The sequence below is a fragment of the Pteropus medius genome, unplaced genomic scaffold, assembly GCF_902729225.1.
Source record: "Pteropus medius unplaced genomic scaffold, Ma_sr-lr_union100, whole genome shotgun sequence".
In the NCBI taxonomy this organism is placed as follows: Eukaryota; Metazoa; Chordata; class Mammalia; order Chiroptera; family Pteropodidae; genus Pteropus; species Pteropus medius.
This window is the reverse complement of record NW_024349802.1, coordinates 22361944-22378496: the sequence shown is the minus strand read 5'-3', so window position 1 is coordinate 22378496 and position 16553 is coordinate 22361944. Positions and strand designations below refer to the sequence as shown.

General features: G+C 39.1%; 1 protein-coding gene, 1 long non-coding RNA gene and 1 pseudogene across 14 annotated transcripts in view; 2 read left to right on the top strand and 1 right to left on the bottom strand.

Annotated features, from left to right (window-relative positions):
• The window catches only part of SGCD (sarcoglycan delta), a 1323040-nt gene that overhangs the window by 240524 nt on the left and 1065963 nt on the right, over positions 1 to 16553 (bottom strand). The window lies entirely within an intron of this gene.
• Positions 6174 to 13970, top strand: LOC120581625 (uncharacterized). 2 transcript variants are annotated; one of them, XR_005647354.1, is made up of 3 exons: positions 6174 to 6471; positions 10565 to 10615; positions 11657 to 13970. It is a non-coding gene; the product is annotated as an uncharacterized LOC120581625 (long non-coding RNA). The 2 variants fall into 2 exon arrangements; XR_005647355.1 differs by lacking the exon at positions 6174 to 6471 and adding an exon at positions 9767 to 9852.
• On the top strand, positions 7871 to 7989 carry LOC120581721 (uncharacterized; annotated as a pseudogene).

Below are 16553 nucleotides of genomic sequence, written 5' to 3'. Positions count from 1 at the left end.
GAAAGAAAGAAAGAAAGAAAGAAGAAAGAGAAGAAAGAAAAGAAAAGAAAAAGAAAGAGAAAGAAAGAAGGTTATATCAATCTGTCTGCCTATCTCTGGAAAAATAAAATAAAAGGCTAATTTCAGGAATAATGAGATTCTGAGCAAATTTTTATTATTTTGTTTTCGCTCATCTGTTTTTTAAAATTTTCTATAGAAGTCTGTATATCTTAATGATATGAAAAGAAGTTTCCCTCTAAATTCTAAGTAGATAGATAGCATTAATTTGTTTCTACTATTGATTTAAGTTCTAGTTACACTCCTCTTAATTAGCTTTTACTAAAAGGTACTTAAAATTCTATACAATATTTAAATTATATGATCTGAAAACAAATGCCAGTGCTTTGTGAGCAATGGGATTCCCCTATCCCCTCAAATAATAATAGAAAAACAACTAGAATACTGGTTTTTCTAATCTCTTAATCTGGAACCCAATGTTTCTTTCCAAAGAGGATTCACAGTTAATCCAAATCATTTTTTGGTGAACTTCTGGCTTACTGTATATTATCCTTGTTATCTGACTTATTCACATTTCCAGGAAAAATATGACTTCTAGATAACTTTTTAAGACAGATTTAAGAACTCTCTTTCTGAATGAAATGTCCCGCCTCTAGCAGCCCTGTCCCCACTGAGCCTTCCATCCAGGGTGCACAGCACAGGGCGTGAGAGTGTGACAGACTGTGCACGCCTGCCCACATCTCCTGGCTCTGCACCTCTGTTCCCCTTGACAGTATGGACGTGAAAATCGGTCTGTTTGGGGCAATCATGGCAGCCAAGCTGCCAGCAAAGGTGGCAAATCCAAGCTCCAGGAAAAATGGGCAATCCAAATCATAGCCCACAGAAGCTTTCTGAGAGGAATAAGACAGAACAATATTGAAATATAGTAGCAACTGTTAACTAGGCTCTTGTGACCAGCTGCCAGGGTGTGAGAATTGTGAAAAGAGGTTGCTCACGGTCCATTTGCTCCAGATGCTATCATCCTCCCTCCCATCTGGAGAACACAATGTTTGCGGCTTTCAGAACCTAGAAACAAACATAACCATCCATCTTACCAAATCTAAACAACCCCAGCCTTGTACAAAGAGTTCAGAGTAGGCCCAGCTTTGGAAAAATTCTGAAGCCAGTCATGTTTCTTTTTAGTTCCCTTGATCTTATTTCCCTCCTCCTGGTGGATTCTCAGGACACCTCCTTATACTTTCCTTGTCTAACTCCCTTCACTTCATTCCTTTATTCACTCACGGCCTGTACATGTCACCATGGGCAGTTGCCTGTCTTAGGAATGGGCAATGGCCAAGTCCAAGTTTGTGTACTCACAGAGATGTCCTGAAAACTAATTTCCAGGCAATCTGAGGCTATTTTAAGCATGTCTTTCCAGCTCATGCTGCTGTGAAAAGATGGGGTTGCCGAAGGTGTCCACGGAGAGCTTGAGGCTGTCTAGTGCCGCACCATGGACTACGCTAGCAAAGAAATACAACTGCTCTCCATCATCACACTCTGATCAAGAAATCAATACAATTCACCCCTAGTAGAATGCTCTAATTAATGTGATCTCATTTTCCTTTGTGCAGACTCAGGGAGGTAGTCAAATTGAAATTGATATCTTATAAACAACTACAGCACAGGGATTAGTCAAAACAGAGCTGGAAAGTGAATGGGAGACATTTGTGGGTGAAACATTAGGACAAATTTTTGAATGGCTGGAACCATTCAATGATAGGTGTGCCACAGGAAGTTCTGAGTTCCAGTCTCTGTGGGACTTTAAACAGAGAAAGAATGGCTAAGGTTGAAGGTGCTATAGGATGGGATTTTACAAAGGTAGAAGACAATGGACATCAAAACTACACTTACATTTAGACAGATCTGGGTTTGGATTGTATCTCCTGGGTTTGAAAACTGGCTTGACCTTGAGAAAAATTTCTTAATCTCACCAATTCTCATTTTCCTCTCCTATAAAATGGAGATTAAAAACAATGTCTAAGAAAACAAACAACCTGATCAAAAAATGGGCCAAAAACCTTAACAGACACCTCACCAAGGAAGATATACGGATGGAAAATGAGCACATGAAAAGATGCTGAACTTCATATGCCATTGGGGAAATAAAATCAAGAAAATAAAACATCCCTGCACACCTATTAGAATGGCCAAAACCCGGAACACTGACAGCACCAAATGCTGACAAGGATGTGGAGCAACGGGAGTGCTCATTCACTGCTGGGGGGCATGGAAACGGTGCGGCCACTTTGAAAAACACTTTGGTGATTTCTTACAAAACTAAACATTCTATTAACATATAATCCGGCAATAACATGTCATAGCATTTACTCAGAAGAGTTGCAAACTTATGTCTGCACCAAAAAAACCTTGCATGGGGATGTTTATAGCAGTTTTAGTCATAATTGTCAAAAGTTAAAAGCAACCAAGATGTTCTTCAGTAGATGAATGAGTAAACTTCATTCAGACAGTGTAATATCATTCAGTGCTAAAAAGATATGAGCCATCAAACCATGAAAAGAAGTGGAAGACCTTTGCATTTATATTCCTAAGTAAAAGAAGCCAAACTGAAAATGCTATGTACTGTATGATTCCAACCTATATGACACTCTGGAAAAGGCAAAACTATGGCGACAGTAAAAATATCAGTGGTTGCAAAGGCTTGGAGGTACGAAGAGGGGAGGGATGGTGGTGAAAATACTTTGTATAATACCACAATGATGGATACATGTCATTATATATTTGTCCAAACCCATAGAATGCACAATGCCAAAAGCGAACCCTAATGTAAACTATGGACTTTGGGTGATTATGATGTATCAATGTAGGTTCATCAGTTATAACAAATGTACCCTTCTGGTGGAGGATGTTGATAGTGGGAGAGGCTATGCATGTGTGGAGACACGGAGTACATGGGAAATATCTGTACTTTTCCCTCAATTTTGCTGTGAACCTTAAATGGCTCTGAAGAAATTAAGTCTTTAAAAAAAAAAAACCAAATAAAACAATATCTACACCTCAAAGGGCTATAGTGCAAATTAAACACAATAATGTAGATAAAGCATTTAGCATGGTACTTGATATATGGTAAGCACTCAGTAACAGGTAGTGATTATTACTACTTAAATTTTTAAATATTATTACTCTTTTTTTTTTATAACACCTAGGTTGCCCATCAGGGCATCTGTATTCTAAAGGGCATGCCAAGATTACAGGAGAAAGATGAATATGATTAAGGCAACATGACCATAGTGAGACTAGAAAATTGGGTTAGGGGACTCAGGAAGTATGAAGTATCCCTGGCCACACTGCTGTGTTCTTAGGATATCAAACGAGCACTCATTTGTTTGTTATATTGGATTAGATTGCATGTTACAGAAATTTCCATTTTGGTATGTACAAAATGATCAGATATTGGCAATTTTATATGATTCTATCTATATGGGGACAATACACCCCAAATCACACCTCCCCATTTTATGTTTTAAGGAAAGATTTGATGGTGGTTAGAAATAGTGTAAATTAGCTTCACTAAAGTATTTATCTCTGTAATTCTAGAGGACTCCCAATAAAACACTGAATTCTCTGTGAACTTTTAAAAAAGTTTCTTTACCCTAGCTCAAGTCCTATCTACACTTGTTTACTACCCCCTTGTGTTCCTGGCCCTATTCTGGGCACAGTGCATATGGTCTCTGCCTTGTTTGTGGAGACCTGGGCTAAAATCCTATGTCTGCCACTATTTGATACATAACCTTAAGATATGTCTTTAATTTACTGAGGCCTCAGTTTTCCCATTTACAAAATAATGGAGTTGCAGTGGTGGTTGTCTAGGTCTCTTCCAACTCAAAAATTCCACGATTTCATAGCTGGTCCTGGGATTCATATTCTTTCCCACATCATCTCACCCTCATAAAATCAATCCATTCCAGGAATTTTACCAACGGCTACTTTGCACAACAATTATTCCTACCCAGCCAGCTTTTTCCTGGCCCCCAGCTCTATTGACCAGGGAAAGGACGTAAAACTTCAGCCATCTGTCCGTTTCTACTACAGACTGTGTTTCTGAATGGTTGCTTAGGATAAGTTTAATTAGGAAAGTAAACCTGTTGGGGAAAATTACAAAATACATTGCAATACCAGAAAATAAGAGAGACTTTTAAATAAGATTTGTTTTCCTCTACAGTCCTGAAAGCCAGCGAAATATCTGGGCTTTTCCTTCTTTTCCACCTTGTAATAATTGTGTGGTCCCAGTTGTCTCCAGCCATCAAATCGCTCCCCTGCACCTTACAGTCTGTTAGAATTTTCACTCCTACAACAAGGTTCTCTTACCCTCTTTCCCCACTACAACTGCCTTTGTGATTGCCTTAGGACGCCTTCTCCCAAACATCCCTAACTTTTCCTGTGCCACTGGAAATCAGAGGACACTGATTTTTGCTTCCCAACACCTATTCTGCCTTCTTTTGACAAAAGTAAGACCATTTTTGCTTTGGGGGCAACACTTCTTTGCCGGTGTTCCCTGGGGCTCTGCAGGTGGAGCTCAGTACCCTGGCAGACTCAATTCGTCCATTCAGTAAGTCGCCAGCTGTGTGCCAGGCATTGAGGATGCTGGACTAGAATGACAAGGCTCCTGCTTTTTTTGGATTTACATTTGTATAAGAAATTCTAGAGATTAAAGACTGTGTTTTTACATTTTTCCATCCTTAGCAACTAGCATACTACATGGTACACGATATATACCTCCAAAAATTTGGTTAAGGAATTAATGAATAAAACTATCTCAAAAGCATGTGATGGTTAAAAGCTTATAGAGTGTGTGTGTGTGGTAACTGTATGTGTGTGTGTGTGTGTGTGTGTGTGTGAGAGAGAGAAGAAGAGAGAGAGAGAGAGAATGAGAATGTGCATGCACATATGCACGCATGTGACATTATTGAGTTATCAATGCTAGGACTACTCCTACTGTTTTACATGAGTAAAGCCATTTAATGTTTACAGCAATCCTAGGTGATCAATGCTGTTATGATGCTAGTTTGCAGAGAAGGAAACCGCAGGGCAGAGATTAAGAGACTAGTCCAAGGCCACAGAGGAGAAGATAGTAGAGGGAAGATTTAAACCCAACAGTCTAGCTCCGTGGCCTGCACTCATCATCATGCTGCTGCTGTCTCGTTCTCAGCCATGGACACCAGACTGAGGGAAGTGACAATACAATAAAGGTAGCAAGTTATATTTTTACTTCTCCCTTCCCATCTGAAAGGTGATCTTTTTGTATTTTACATTTTTTTTTCCTCATCAACTAAATACACTTCAAAACAAATTCTTATTTTGTAACCATTTTGACTTTATGGTTCTTCTTTTACCAGCAAGATGGAAAGTCAAGATCTATACAACATTTGTAGTTTGGGCCAAATATAATAATGTTGATAAAAATACAAAAGAAATAACTTTGGAGGTCAAAACGTATCAGTGCATAATACTCACATACTCATATGAATAACACAATGAAAACTGAGATTTTTGCCACGTCTTTCTAGAACCCCACAAGATCTTTCCAAAATCCTCTGGATCCAGAAAGTCAATAATAAGGCTGGAAACCAGCAGACTTTCTAGGGTAACCTCTTAAGCTAGGGCCACTCAGTGGCAAAGGAACTCTATAAGTCAGCATTCCACGGAGTCCTGTTTACAGTCTGCAGGAGCATTCGCTGGGCTATTATGAAGAACGCTAATGCTCTCAATTACACTTAAATTAAGATAAAGCAGTAACCTAGTTACTGTAAAAGTGGTTTTATTTATAGACAGCAATTTAATCTTTAATATGCAACCACCATCTGTAAAACTACTTAGCCCCATCTATCCCATTTATGTCTTTATTATCCTCTTATAAAAACACATGGAACATTCATAGTTATAGATGCAAAATGAGTTCTTTTTGTAACAGTTTTTTAAGCTTAAAAATGTTGATGTAATTACAGTGGATAGATACATTTTTGTGCTGAATGTTCTTCATCCATTATATACTATAATGAAATTAACCACAATCTCTGCAGAAAAAAAAAGCGATTTATAATAGTTGAAGAGGAAGATCATTTTCCTTCTCTAATAGAAGCATTTGTTTGGGTGGCAAGGAAGTCTGGAATGGGGGGTGGAGGAGGAGGAGGCACAGAGTGGCTCCCATGCTTGGGACAATCAACCTTTTCAACCAGATCTCTCAGAACGAAGCAGGCCTTTGAGCACATGGAGCCAGCTGTGCTCCTTCAACTGGCCTTGCTAGGGGCCCAGCTTTCAAAGTGCAAATGATCTCCTGTGTCAGAACACATCTGGAAACCTAACCAGCTTCTAAGCTATGCATTTCAACAGAGGCGCCTATTTCTCCCAAAGGATGGAAATGTCATTCTCAGAGGAGGATTCCCAGGCCCTGGAGGTGCTGCTTTCAAGGCCGGACAGGTATAGTCATACCTTTAATGACGATTAGCTGACAGCTGGAAGGAAACACGCGGGGGCGGGGCGTGGTGGAGAGATGAAGGGAGGGAGGGAAAATGAACGTTTTGAAAACCTGGTGGGAAGTCCAAAATGAGCAAGTTTGTTCTGCCTGATCTTTAAAATGCAGAAAATCTCAATGAACCGAAATCTTCATATAAGGGTAGAAGATTTTTGACGCTAGATGAAGAAGTAGAAAGATAAAACTTGGGGTAGCAAATGCAAGTGCTGAGTGCCACAACTTCCCTTTCCCCTCGTCCTTGGTGGACATAATCAGCCACGGCATTCCTTCTCACCTGACCCCCGTCCAGTAGGCCATATTACTTCTGGTTCATGGGATACAATCCAGAAGCCACTGCACACCAAGTCACCCCTCATTTTTACAGCCGAGGAACTGATGCCCAGAAAAGTTTACTGACTCTCTCAATGATACACAACAAATTAGTACCAGAGTCTTGAATGGATCCCAAGTGTCCCCCTCTTCCTGGTCCTGGAGTCCATACATGTCACAGGGATGTCAGTTATACCCAATCAGCAGTCACCCAGGGTGTGGTGAAACAGGAACCTGCAAATCAGACTGTGAGAGATGAGCATGTGCAGCCTTCAATTAGCCCGATCCACCTTCTAATACTCATAGTCCCAGATAGTGGTGACGGAGACTCAGCCTAACGATCCCTGGGGTGCGAGCAAGGGCCACACACTGCTGCGGCTGACTTCTGTTGGCAACACTGTTCCCGACAAGGATTTAGCTATGCTTTTATGAAGGGTCCGTGAAGCTGTTACTATTCTTTGGAACATTAGTCTCAAATTTGAGCATATATTAAAAGCAAATAGTCCACAAGGAGGTAGACTAGAAAGCTATGTACATAAAAATATATATCCTCTGTAAAGTAGGTCCACTCCATAAAAATATATATCCTCTGTAAAGTAGGTCCTTTACTCTATCACAGCTGTCTATTTCCTTCAAAAATACTAACAACACCCAAATTATTTTGTTTTCTATCTGTTTCCACCACTAGAACACAAGCCCCATGAGAACAGGAACATTTTCTTATTCTCTGTCATATCCCCAATACCTTGCCTGGTACCTGATGTTTATTAATATAACTAATAAAATTCAGAACATTTATAATGGAAGACACAGGGTTTTTACCTAGATCAACAGGTAGGGAATGAAGGACTGTTAGGCAAGATGATAAGTGACAGTTACAAAGATGACTTGAAAATGTAGGGACTCATATCATAGAAAGAGAAAGTAACAGGCTGCAAAACTATGTTTATACCGTGGGTTGAAATATACTCTTGTATCACTGAATTTTATCTTGTGGTGTGTATGCATTGCCATTGAAAAATAAAAAATAATTTAGTCTACGGCCATGCCACCCTGAACAAGCCCAAACACGTCTAATCTCGGAAGCTAAGCAGGGTCGGGCCTGGTTAGTACTTGGATGGGAGACCACCTAGGAAGACCAGGTGCTGTAGGTGTAAAAAAAATAAGGGATTGTAAACTGACAAGGTCCTTGCAATCTGTGAGGTCAACCAAGGGTTGCCTCACCTAAAAAAATAATAATTAAATAAAAAATAAAAATAATTTAACAATCACCAACATATTTATTTTTACTCTAGTCTTCCAATGATAGTTAACAGAACTGAATTCCAGAGACAAGGGGACAATTGAAAGGTCCAGAGGTGGTGGACAGTAGAGCTGAGGTTTAAAACAGGGCATCCTAATTCCATTTCTATCCTTTCTCCTGTATTAGCCTGACTCCTAGGGTTTAAGAGTATCTTCAGAATCCTGACTTCTCAACCCGGTCTTACCTGCAGAACACACTCGACTGGTCTGAATGTATTTCATTAACTCAGAGAATAGAGAAAAACAATACATGATTTCTTAGCAGAATTATACTCAATCACTCCCTTCCCTTGAAAACAACCACCCTGCTTCCACACTGAGCTAAGTCTATTGTTTCCTCCTACTGAACCATGTTAAATTGTTCACCCAAGAAAGTGTACCATTACTTGGGGCCAAAGTGAACTCCCAGATTTAGAAACTTTCAACTCTCAAACATAGCCTGCTACTGCTCTCCTTGGATAAAACATTCATTTCACAGTTAGGGAAGTGCTCTTGTGACAATGCACAGAATCGCAAGTTATTCTTTCCATCCAAATCAACCATTTCTAACTTGAGTGACTATAAACAATTTGCCCATTTGCAGCACTCAGAGAGTACATAAAATTAACCCCCAAGGCCCGATGGTGTCCTAAGAATAAACTGCAGGGATCTGAGTTAAGGAAACTACCTTGGCTAGATTCCACACACGTTTCCAGGCAAACTTTCCTTGCACTTACACAGGTGACCAATAGGCCTCTCATTTTTAAACGCATGGGGAAAGACACAACTAAGCTACATGGCAATGGCAAATTTTGATTGCAAATGCAAAAGGTTTATCTGTGCAATCATCTTTCAATTAGTCACATTAAAAGAGAACTGTTGCATAGATAATACAGAACCACTGAATATGAGAATGGCCTTTCATTTTAGTTTTGTAACATATGTAATGATTAGTAAAGAATAAATAGTTATTAATAATATAGCTAAAAATAACATTTATCAAGCATGCACTATGTACCACATGCTGAATCAAGCTATTTATAAAATGTCCTCATGAAGGAGAATTATCACCCTCCCTTTACAGAAAAAGAAAACTAAGAGTGATTCATTAACTCAGTCAAGGACAAACAGCTAACAAGTAAGTAGTGGGTGGCTTCAAATTCAGGCCTATTTGCATTCCAAACTGTACCCTAGGCCAGTGTGCTACATTTGTTACAGATTTATCTCCTATGTGCTTAGAGTGGCTTTATGATGTTCAGAGAAGGTGACTGCTGTGTCAACTTAAAAGATGTTCCTGCAAGGCCACTCCCACCAAAACTAGTCTCGTCTTATTCTACTAGAGGGTCTGAAATCACAGAATTAAAGTTTTAATACTTAGGTTAAAGGTTTAATAATGGAAAGAAGCCCATTAAAATGTCAATGCATCTTAAATATAATATCAAAAGCACAAACATTAACTACAAAGATATCAGTGAATTATATTTTACCCAAATTAAAAGTTATTGTGCTTCGAAGGATACCATCAAGAAAAGTGAAAAGACAACTCACAGAATGGGAGAATATATTTGCAAATCACATATCTGATAAGGGTCTAGTATCTGGAACTCTTATGAAAATAAAAAGATTTTTTTTTTTTTTTAAAGGTGGTGTGGTGAGGATTTGAATAGACATTTATCCGAAGAAGACTATAAAATGGCCAATAAGCACATGAAGTGCTATTCCAAATTAGTCATTAGGTAAATGGAAATTGAAACTACATTGAGATATCATGTCATATCTAGTAGGATGGCAATAATAAAGAAGATGAATGATAAGTGTTAATGAGGTTGTGCAAAAATTGGAACTTGTTTGTATTACTGGTGGGAATTCAAGATGGTCCAGCCACTGTGGAAAAGAATTTGGAAGTTCCTCAAAACGTTAAACCTAGAAGGGCCATATGATCTAACAATTCCATTCTATACCAAGAGAACTGAAAACATATGGCCATAAATATTTGTAAACAAATCGTTCATAACATCATTTCTAATAGCCAAAAACTGGAAACAACCTATATGTCCATCAACTGATTAACATAAATAAAATGTGGCATTAGGCATAAGAAGTAATATTATCCAGCCATATAAATGAATGAAGTACTGATATATGCTACAACACAACATGAAAGGCTACATACTGTGATTCCATTTATAGGAAGTATTTAGAAGAAGTAAATCCACAGAGGCAGAGCAGACCTGTATTTCCAAGGGCTGGGGGAATGGGGAGTGACTGCCTGATGGCCATAGTTTCCTTCTGGGATGATGAAAATGTTTTGGAACTAGATAGGATAGAGATGGCAGTTGCACAACATTTTGATTATACTAAATGCCAATGAATTGTTCACTGTAAAGTGGCCAATTTTAGATTATGTGAATTTTACTTCAATAATAAAAACTAACTGACCTTCTGTAGGATGGATCGATGAGTTCCGGGCTTCGAAAGATTGCATGGAAGGCACAGAAGGTAAATCTTGCTCATTTCCAACTTTTCCAGAGCGATCTGATACAATCAGGCAAGGTATTCAATGAAGGTGCAAACATAAAGGATTCCTGGCTCATTGAGTATCTTGCACAGTGAGCTCTTAATCAAAATTTTGTTTCACTTTGGTTTTTCAGAGCTCACGTCAAACAGCTTAAAAATGGGGCCTAGAAAGACTCATGCTCTATTCTCACTGGGGCTCTATCGTACATAACCCCCAACAGGATGAAAATCGGTTCTTGGTAGTTAAAATTTCTTTTCAAGCATAAAGCAAAAGTACACATATAGCACATAAACATTGGGTCTCTTGGGACACTGCCTGGAGCAGGCTTCTCTATCAAGATTAGATGTCATCTCTTATTTTTCACAGCCTGAAACAGACAGCCCTGTGGTTAGAGGTGGAAGCTGTAGACACACATTGCCTGGGCTTGAGTATTCTTTCTGACTTTGGGCAACTTACTTAACATTACTTGCCTTTAATGCCTCTCGAATGAAGGAAATAAATGTAACCCTCTTAGGGTTGTTCAAAGGTTAAACAGGGAGTCAATTCCTGGAAAATTTAGGTAGCATTGTAGCCATCAACAATGCATTTAATAAATGTAAGTTATGACTAGTATTACTACCGTAATTACTACTGTAGCTATTATTATAAGTCTCTTTGGCTGTCATAATTAAATTAGGTGCTAAAAAAGAGTACAAAAGGTTTTTTAAAAAATAGACAATGGGGCCTCATTTGGTTAGGGTTCCCCATGAGGAATGGGAAAGAGAAAAGAGAGGGTAGAAAATGACTACTTGCTAAACACTGCAGTAGAGATGAGAGGTACTCTACAACCGCATCAACAGGCTAGCACAGCATGAGCTGCAGTAGCTCAAGAAAGCTTCCTGGGAGAGGTGGCAGGTGAGGTGAACTTTCCTTTCTGTCGTTTAGAAATATAAACGCCTCTCTTTAGCTATGGTCTTCTTGCTGCTGCACATGAAAACAATCTTCTGAAAAAGACCTTTCCATCTTTACTTAACTTCCCACAGGCTTCCCTCCCTTGCTGCAAATTGCCCACCTGGAAGCACATAGAAAACGAAGCCAAAGTCCACCTCGCAGAATAACAGGCCCTTAACTTGCAATGTCTGCCAGAAAATGCCAGCTCTCAGAGCAGGAGCATATGGTGAAAACCACCGGAAAGGCACTGGTAATTTTTACAGCAGGTTATTACGACAAACCTCCTTTGAGAGGCCAATTCACAGCTTGTCCTGAACACTACATTAACTCATTTATGGTTTTCCAAAAATGCTCAATTTCCTACTGTCCCTAAATCTGACAAATATGCTCTCCTAATTCAAAGCCCTTATGGAGAGCCTTAAACTCCCAATTGAGTGTGGTGCCATTTCGAGGTTGCAAATCCAGCCTTTCCAAGGCATACCCTAGGTGAGCACACTTAGGCATAAATGTAATGCCTCCAAATGTAATTTTCTTTTGGCTGCCAGGATTCTCATGGCTTCTCTGCTTTAAACCTAGAAAATCTGTAACTGGAAATCATTTGAGTGCTCAAACACCCCTTATAACAAGTCCAAAATGGTGATTCCAGAAGTTGAACTTGGTTATAATTTCCAAAATTTTTTTTTTTTAAAGACATATGCATATTTTGGAAAGAGTGGAATTAGCTATCTCCTCTTTATTTTCCCTGAATTGGCATCTCCCCTTCTGGTCCAGACTTAAACATCTAACGGTCATTTGGGATTATTCTTTGTTGCTAGATAAATATGAATCGTTTCTATCTGTTACCAAGAATCTGTTTCCTTGAAAATGATGTAAAATCCAGATGCTAATGCAACAGTGTATTCATTGTTTAATCACAGCAATGAAACAGCCTTTATATACTATAAAATTTGCCAGACATATAAAAGAACTTCAGTTTCTACCTTAGCAAACGCTGTGCCATCTTCATTTCTTAAAAATAACCAGATAGCTCTGGGCATGATGTTAACATAGAAGACTGTCAAACCTGCCTTCCAGAGACTACACTGCAGAGGAATTAAGAAGACTCTAGGATAGTATCTTCATCTTCATTTCAATTAGACCATAAAATCATTTCTTTCAAGAATTTATGAATACTCTACTTTAGGGTATAAAGGAAAGATAACAGAATCCAACTAAAGTAATGAGGAATTTGTATCTCAGTGCATGATGCATGTGCCACTGATTATATAAGATGATTTACATAGTACAAGAATAGCATTTAAAGTAACATTTTCAAATACACAGTAGAAAAAAACTGGCACATCAAACCCACGATTCCATGAATATTACTATTTAGGATGAATCTAATATTTTTCAAAGTTCATTTGAAGAAAAATGGTATTTAAATATAGCAAAAATTGTGATGACTAAATGTGGGTGAATAAAAGATGAAACACAGTGGACTAAATGACAGTGAGGGTCTTTCAAGTCTTGGGGTCCTCCCATTCTATGAAGCTGATTGCTGGTTACAACTTGAAATCATCAGCACCCTGACATTTTGATAAGAACTTCTCCATGAGTTAGACTTGGCTGAGTTGCTTACCTATAAGGGAGCAGTGTCTAGGAGGAGTGGATGTTAGTTATCCGAAAACTATCAAAAAATTGTATTTGTTTCTAATTCTTTATAAAACAGGAGAGAGTTTGACCCTTTCTTTCAGAGGTATGGCAGTTAAGAATAGGAAAGGCAATGGATGTGTATGAAAGCATGGGTTCTGATTCATTAATGTGCTGTGTGACCTTAGGCAAGTCTCTTTCCACCTGGTCATCTTGGCCACAGCAGTGGATCAGAGGATCTTCAAGGTCCCTTTCAACTTCCAAAATGCTATTACTTCTAAGCTTCTGCAGCATCAGAGATAAGAAATGGAATCCTATACCAGCAAAGTTGTACATCAAAGTCTTTAGGGATATTCTTGCTACATGATCCTATTACTTATTTCTTATAATCAGAATTCACTTGTTCATACATCCATTCCCTCATTCCAAAATGCGTATTGAGTACTTCATGTACCTGTCCATTCTTCAGGGAGCTGAGAGGAGAAGGAGTGCTTCCAGATCTTACAAGAAACTTGCTAAAATCCACACTATACATCTTTCCCTCTGATTAATAAAGTCTGGGAAGAGCCAACGAATTTGAATTTTGAACAAACCACCACCAAGCAATTTTGAAGTGTGTGATAACTGGACCATATTTTGAGAAACTATAGTCTAAGCAAGAGAAACAGGTCTTCAAGCAGGTTACTTTCAATTTGAGTGATAGGTGCCATGATAAATGCAGGATGACAGTGCTGGTGTGGGCACCCAGATGGGTCCCTACTTGGTGTGAGAGCCAGGGATGGCTACTTAGAGGAAAAAAATATTCAAACAAGGACTGAAAGATGAGTCGAATTTCACCAGCTCAAGATGTGGATTATAAGCATTTTGGACAGAAAATAGGCAATCGTTGGGAGTCAAGTCTCCCTCTCAACCCGGAGAGAATTCTCCAAAGGCCTATATTGAACAATGTTTCCCACTTCAAACTCATCTTCAGATGTATCTGTTAGATTAAGAAATGGATGGATGAAGGGATAAATTAATTTATTAAGTGGTTACTAACCTATGGACATTAGTATACCTGGACTCTGGTCACATATGCTGGTAACAGGATACAAAACTCACAAAGGAATGCCTATGTCTCCATGGAAAATAATTTTAGTACTTGATGTAGAAAGAGATGATAACTAAATAGTCCTCCTTACTCCCAGTGCTTTCACATGTGTCATCCCATGCAAGAAATAAACGGTCAAATAGTTTTTGTTCATCAGATTTTTCACTTTCTTCATAATTACAAGTACAGCTAGATCATAATCTTTTCGAATAAATGTCTCTCTAAAAAAAAAAAGTCCGAGGATGTCCTTGGCCTAGTGACACAAGCAGGAAATATCTGCTATATACTTACTTCACAAGTTACATTCCATTGACTACATGAGGAGTCATGTGTCTAATGTACAAACTAAAATGTGCTATGCTATGTGGCCTTGAGCAAGTGATACAGACTCTCTATACCACATTTTTCTCCTTGTAAATAGAATAGCATGCATTAGATAATCCCCGAGAACCATTTCTTCTCTGGCAGGCTACGTATTTCAAAGTAAAAGAACATTTCCAGAGGAATTAATTAATCCTCCAGGGATAAAATGAGATAAGCTTTTGCTTTTACTCAATATTGCTTTGCAGATGATCTCTCCTTTACAATCATCAGATCTGAAGAAAAAAGACCACATGACTTGCTTAAGTGTAACCAGACTGTTTTCTACGATACACAGGAAATTGAGGAATGAGGCTGCGAAGCCGAGATGTCTTGCTTGGCAGCTACAATTTTACCTCCTCAATGACTGAGCCAATTTTCTCCTCCAGCTCTCTTACACACCTTTAATGAATACATGTTTCTTTGATTAAATTAACATTTTTGTCTAGCTAATTAGCCTGAAAAACCTATGCTGAACCGATCCGGTAGCAACTTCATTACCGCTCATCGGTGCATGTTTGCGACCAATCACTGTCAGCTCAATCACCGAACGATTAGGGGAACATTAGGTTTGGCTAATTTGGCTTTCTGTGGCCATCATCGCATTCCCAGTGATGAGCCAATCCTCACCCTGAATCGACCCTGCTTGACAGTGACAGATGTTTTAATCACAGGGTTTCATTCATTAGTGTCCATCAGCATTAGTTTGCAGAAAATACCTTGATTTGAAACCAAAACTAATTAAATGCTATCTTCATAATTACCTTATACAGTTACCTTTCTCTAAGTGAGCCAGTATGACAAGAGCTGGGAAATAAAGCTCTAAATGGGGTTGGAGAGGGAGGGAGTCTCTGTGTTGCTGAACTACACCCCTGTCTGCATGTTTGACAAATGGTGTGAGCTTGTGGGAAGCTGTCGCTCCCCATGAAATGCAGTGTTCAGAAAAGTACATTTCAGTTTCGTCTGTTACACACCAGCCAGCTGGTAGAACACATTGCTTCCTTAGATCTATGATGTTTTAATAAGATTACATACATAGAACGTTGAGAGGATGCCACCGAATTTTCATTACCAACATTATCGTCCTTCTACTGGTGTTAGCCACTTGGAGACCTACACCTCCCAGGCTGCCTTTCCAAGTGGTTCTGATATTACTGGTTGCACTCTCAGTTACAAGGGTGGCGTGTGGCCTGGGTACAGCCAATGAGCATTGGGCATCTCCTGGTAGCACTGATTGGTTTACGGCCAGGCATGTGACCCAACTGAGGCCAATAACAGGCAGTGAGACTGAATTCTGGGAATCTCAATTTGAGATTGTAAAAAAGCTGCCCCTTCTTTCCTGAGACATTTGACATGCAGAGATAGCAAGTTCAATGCAGCCATTTTATAACCACAAGGGGAGAAACTTTTGCGAAAGGGGCTTGCAAGAAGGAAAATGGAGCCTGAAAGCTGGCCAGGGAGAAACCAATCTGTAGTGACAATGTTTTGATTCTTTTATCCAGCTGCCTATGTTGACAGACCTACTCCTGGAGTTTTCAGTTTTATGCCCTGATAAAAGACTTTTTTTTGCCAAAAGATACATGCAGCTAAAAGAGTAATATCTGATATAAGCCCTTTTTAACTACTCAATACTTCTACATTTGCTATCTTATCTGATCTCCACAATAATAGCGTACAGTGGGTAGGGCAGAAATTGTTGGCCTCATTTCGGAAACAAGGAGACTGAGGCACAAAGAGAAGAGGGCTTTCTAACATTCACCAAGCCAGGGCTGAACGTGGTCCAACAATCCTGACCCTTTGTTCTCCTGCTTAGTTTGTGGTGACTTGTTTCCACAACCTCTGGATCACTATTATAATAGTGTTTTGGGGATGGCGGGAGAGCGCAAGGATAAGCCATGGTTCTGGCA